General features: G+C 40.2%; 1 pseudogene; it reads left to right on the top strand.

Moving 5' to 3' along the window:
* The first annotated feature begins 327 nt into the window (after window positions 1-327).
* LOC139662321 (piezo-type mechanosensitive ion channel component 1-like) lies at window positions 328-5,782 on the top strand (annotated as a pseudogene).
* Window positions 5,783-5,990: the final 208 nt, after the last annotated feature.

The raw sequence follows: 5,990 nt of genomic DNA, 5'->3' as shown, positions 1-5,990 counted from the left end.
AAGCAATTAAATTGTGACTTGAGTCTGACTCGAGTCCAAGTTATGTGACTCGAGTCCCCACCTCTGCATCTATCTAGTAAAATCAGAAAGGTCCCTATAGAATATAAATAAGAATATTGCACATGGGGATTATATGAACATATGCAACTGACAATTTCAACACTAGAACATATGAAGTAGAATGTATGAAAATATGGATTATAGAATTATTAGAGTGTACAAAGTAGCAGAAGTAAAACTTCCTAACTGACTACTTGAATTCACATTATGATATGTATATCTGTATCCTATCTGTGTGTACATTTCCGTGTGTGTGTGTGTGTGTAGGTTTCGTCTGGTGCCATTCCTGGTGGAGTTGCGGGCGGTGATGGACTGGGTCTGGACGGACACCACTCTGTCTCTGTCCAACTGGATGTGTGTGGAAGACATTTATGCAACATCTTCATCATCAAGTGTAGCCGTGAGACAGAGAAGGTAGGAAGGAAGTGTGTGTGTGTGTGTGTGAGTGTGAGTGCATGTGTGTGTAGTATCTGTCCTCTCTTTCCATTTTGCCAGAAATACCCTTAGCATGACATACAGTACATTCTATTTTTTGGCAATAAGTCATCTATATAAATAATATCTGCTGTTGCCAGAAATACCCCCAGCCTAAAGGGCAGAAGAAGAAGAAGATAGTGAAGTATGGCATGGGCGGACTGATCATCTTCTTCCTGATCTGCATCATCTGGTTCCCCCTCCTCTTCATCTCATTGGTCAGATCGGTGGTGGGCGTGGTCAACACCCTGTTGACGTGACAGTGACCGTCAAGCTGGGAGGATATGAGGTAATCAGGGTTTCAAACAGCATTTAGACATGGGACATGGGTTCTATCCTAAAACAGAACAGTATAAAAGCTATGGCAATATCTGAAATGTGCATAATCCAATAGCCTCTTTTGTTCTGTGTGTGTGTGTGTGTGTGTGTGTGTCCAGCCCCTGTTCACGATGAGTGTCCAGCAGCAGTCCATCCAGCCCTTCACAGAGGCCGACTATGACAAACTCACCACACAGTTTGGAGACAACGCAGTGCGTATTGATTACAGTTTGCTCTGTGTGTCTATATCCACATCCGCTGCTACTAACTGTCTTTCCATCAGTCTGTCTCTATACAGCCATGCAGTTAATAATTACCCTGTACATAGTGACAGCTAGTTCTTACTGCGAAGTGTATGTGTGTGTGTGTGTATATAGTATGTGTGTTTATTGCCACTTTGCCTTGTTAAAGGAATAGTTCATCCAAAAATGAAAATTCTGTCATCATCTACTCACCCTCATGCCAAATGAAACGCAGGTGAAATTTGTTAGTCCATATAACACACAGGGAGGTTGCCAGCACAACTTGGTAGCAGCCTTCTCCAGAACAACTGAAGTCAATGGGGACCTGTTCTTTAGAGTTCCAAAACAAAAACAGCCAAACAATCACACTGTGAATAGAAAGACCTATACACCATTATTTGTTGCAAATCAATCAGCTGTAGTTAAGATTTGCACTAAATGATGGTGTAAATATACTGTAGGTCTTTTTGGAACTCTGAAGAACTGGTCCCCATTGACTTCAGTTGTTTTGGAGAAGGCTGCTATGGAGTTGTGCTGCAGCCTCCTGTGTGTTATATGGACAAACTTCACCTGTGTTTCAGCTGGCATGAGGGTGAGGAGATGATGACAGGATTTTCATTTTCGGGTGACCTACTCCTTTAAATTAACTCCTGGCTAAAGATACGAATACACTAAAAAACGCTTGCCAAAACCTAGGGAAATTTCCTGATTTGAACCCAATATTATCTTGCAAGTGCAAGCAATAGACACATGTAGCACATGCTGCACGTGTCTAACTCCTGGGTCTCCATTCTAAGTCTATGTAAAGCCATGTTACAGCTAGACTACATGTGTCTAACTCTTGGGTCTCCATTGTAAGTCAATGTAAAGCCAACATTACAGCTATGCTACATGCTGTCTAACTCTTGGGTCTCCATTGTAAGTCTATAAAGCTAACGTACAGCTACACTATGTGTCTAACGCCTGGGTCTCCATTATAAGTTTATGTACGTTCTTGGTGTTGTGATAGAGACAGTGATTCTCAACCCTTTTCATATCAAGGACCCCTAATTTAGTTCACATTAGAGCCACAGACTCCCATTTGATGAGATTTTGCCTATTGGACCCAAATCTGAGAATATTTTTAGAAATAAGAATATGTTAGAAATTATTTTCTCCAGAATTCCAAGACTACCTGTATTGTAGGTAGAGAGATAACAGTGAAACTATGATCAAAACAGTCATTCTTCTACATTCTCTAATTGGGTTAAATTCTTGTAAATGAAGTAATGGTGAAGTTTAACAATTCATCCGTTTGCTGGAGACCCCCTGGAACCCCCTCAAGGACCCCTGGTGGTCCCCGGACCCCACGTTGAGAACCACTGGTCTAAGATATTGCTGGTCTTGGACCAGTGTGTATGTGTGTTTGCAAATGTGTGCCTGTGTCCCAAAGGTCGTCCTGCTAAATGTTGTGTTTGTGTGTGTGTGTATGTCTAGGTAGCCATGCAGTTCATAACTCTGTACAGTTATGAGGACGTGGTGACGGCCCACATCGAGGGTAGCTCAGGGTCGGTGTGGAGGATCAGCCCTCCCAGTAGACAGGAACTCATCAAAGAACTCCTGGGAAGTCCTGTTGACTTGACGCTACGTCTGGCCTGGAACTTCCAGAGGTAAAAGCTTAGATGATGATGACAGGTTATTATCTCCAAACCAACCAGGTCTAATTCTTAAGTGACAGCATTTATATTTATCTTAAGTATAAGTAATATTCCAACATTACGCTTCATATCCTTAGGATATGAAGTGTACTGTTGGAAGTTTTAACCAGCTAAAGTCACCTAACACATCAGGGTATCCAATTCCAGACAGCATATGACCAAAAAATCACAATCAAATACCAATATGTTTCATCCTGTACTGTTTCGTTGAAGTTTCTCATAAATTAACAATCCTTCATCTGTCTTTTTTTAAGTTTAATATCGCTTTTACCTTAACTTGTAATTGATTTTCTTCCAGTCCCTGCAAATGGATGATAGCGCACCTATTTTTGAGATTCAAAATTCCTATCCAATTCCGGACACTTACTTTTGTCCGTGTCGGTGTATTCATATACTGGATATTAACCTTTATTAACCCTTCCTGTACCTTCACAGTGTTAGAGATACTTGTAAGAAGTGCAGGCTATGTACTCAAAGCTCTTATTTTTCCATTTATCAGCCAATACCGATTCTCTACATGAAGTAACAGTGGGACTTAAGGCTTCCTGCTTCTTGTTCATGACTAAGTTCGTAACTTTATATGCTTAAATGTGTATAGATATTTGTGTGATGAAATTTGATACCTAGCTTCTGAAATGTGTATGAAATTACGTCACTTAGCTTTCGGTTCGGAACTCTGTATAAAAACGCCGGTAAACACCGGAAATTATGTGACCGAGTGGCATATTGGATACAGTGTCCGGAGTTGGATACAATTTTAACCCTTAACCGTTAACCCTCGTGTTAGCTAGCAGACACTGCTAGCATAAACAATTTGACTGTAGAAGAAGTGCCACTAAGCCTTAATTAGTGGCACTTCTTCTGCAGACAAATTGTAGTAATATTCCAACAAGGATATGAAGCATACTGTTGGAATATTACTACAATTTGACTGTAGAAGCGCCACTAAGGCGCCTAGTGGCACTTCTTCTACAGTCAAATTGTTTATGCTAGCAGTGTCTGCTAGCTAACACGAGGGTTAGCTAGGTGAATAGATAGAATAGAATAGAATAGATTTATTTAGAACATGTTGAAAATAAATTATATATATATACGTAAGAAAAGAAAACAAGAATAACCAATAAAATTAACAGTAAACAACAAATTCTCAATAAACAACATAAATAAATAAATAAATATTACATAGGAAGAAGTAAAATAATTATTTGGTCCTACTTTAGCTGATTAAAACTGATACGGTTAAAACTAGTTGTTGGCTACAACTTACAGTTTGACCTAGTTGGTTTGGAGATAAATCTAACATTAACATCATGAAGTAGCTGATTGCTAACATTAGCTAGTATTGATAGGTGAACCACTGGTGTGGTACATCCTAACCCCCCCCCCCCCTCTCTCTCTCTCTCTCTACCAGGGACTTGGGTAAAGGTGGCACCGTGGAACATACCTTTGACAAACACTCTATAGATCTACAACCTGGGGATCCAGTCAGAGCAGACCTGGCCTCACTACTGGTTGGCAATCGCACTGAGCCTGTGTAGGTTCACACACTGGAAGGAATGTGTGTGTGTGTGTGTCTGTGTGTGTGTGTGAGAGAGAGAGTGAGAGACGGCAAGAGAGGACCCATTCTTATCTTGTGTTTCACGGTTGTATTGTATATCTTATAGATGGTGTATTGTCTTCTCCCCAGGCGTGTTCCTCATATGTTTCCTGACTACATCCGGGCCCCCAATGGAGCTGAAGCCAAACCGGTCAGCCAGCTATATAAAGGTCAGAGCTCACTGAGTCACTATTAAATAAATATACAGTAACACTTTACTGGTGCTCAAAAGCGGGGGGGGGGGGGGGGGGGGGGGGGGTGCATGGTTTACAGGGTTATTAATGAGTTATTAATGGAAAGTTCCTGTCTCCCTGAATTTTACATTCAATTAGAAAGTAAGGAGTCAAGGTTAAGGGGGTGTTTAAGGAGGTTTTGATGGGATCTCCTCCATTAATAACTTTTGTATAAATTAAGGGGTGAATTAATGCAAATTTATGAAAATCTAAGGTTATTTTAAGGGATACTGGATGGGTTTTGCGATTTTGTGGAGCCCTGATTCACACAAATATTATGTTTTATAAAAATATATACTGTATATATCAAGCCTTTAGTGGTCTCTCTTGGAAGTGTCTGTATTAAACCTTATTCTGAGTCACCGATTGTCCATTCATATCCAAATTTTCAATATACACTAGTAACTGTCTTGGCTATGACCACAATGAAAAAACCTTTCAGAGCAAAGTAATTATTCCAGATAAAACAATAATTGGCTTACAGTTAACACATACTGTGTGTCTCCCTTTTAACAATACATAGGTTGAGAAAAAAAGTATAAAAAAATAAAGTGGGTGCCTAACTTTATTTAAAATTGGAGGAGCAGAATCCAAATTCAGTTAGGGGGTCTTAGGGGGTTTATCTAATTTATCTGAGATGTTTTGTCCGAGTTCTATGCAGAGTGCTCTGTCAAAGTGAGAAATAAATTATATAAATATATGTGTACTGAATTCAAATAACAGAATTCCTGTATAAGTATTCACCCCCATTGCTTCATTTGGGCTAAACTGCCACACCTGCAAAAATTGACTCAACATTTCATATATGTGACTCCGATGTCATCTTTAGATTGTATTTACAGTAGGTGTTTTGAACATTTTCCTTTCAAATTAGTTTTGTCTTTCTTGCTACCAAGGCTGAGATCAGGCTGAATGAATACATCTTAGGGTGGACTCACAGCCTGATTGGCCGCTTGAATACCGTTCATTCATCGTCTCCTAGGTAACGAGGATGGGTACCAGGATGTAACATTGTCCCTGATGAGTGACAGGTCGTTGAACGGCAGTGGAAAACCAGGAGTGGTGGGACATCGCCATAGCAGAATGCCCGCCCTCCTCGGGGAGGTGTGGGGTTTTACCCATGGTCATATTTAATGATAAAGTCAGTCCGCTAGCCTGGGCTTCCTGGCTGGATATGGGTGAGGAACACACACACACACACACACACACACAGTCAAAATGTACACAGGGTGGACAAAATAACATATTATATCAATTGATTCCACCAGTTTAGTTATTGAGTACCAAAAGAAGAATCTCCGCACTCACAAAATGTATTAAAATGCTTATTTATCTTTGTTGATACTTGTAATTTCTTTGTCTGCGTCTG

Source organism: Centroberyx affinis, unplaced genomic scaffold (assembly GCF_046629955.1).
Source record: "Centroberyx affinis isolate AG114_WGS23_722 - 3 ecotype Tasmania unplaced genomic scaffold, CSIRO-AGI_Caff_v1 ptg003758l_1, whole genome shotgun sequence".
NCBI lineage: Eukaryota > Metazoa > Chordata > Actinopteri > Beryciformes > Berycidae > Centroberyx > Centroberyx affinis.
This window is presented reverse-complemented; position numbering and strand designations above follow the sequence as displayed.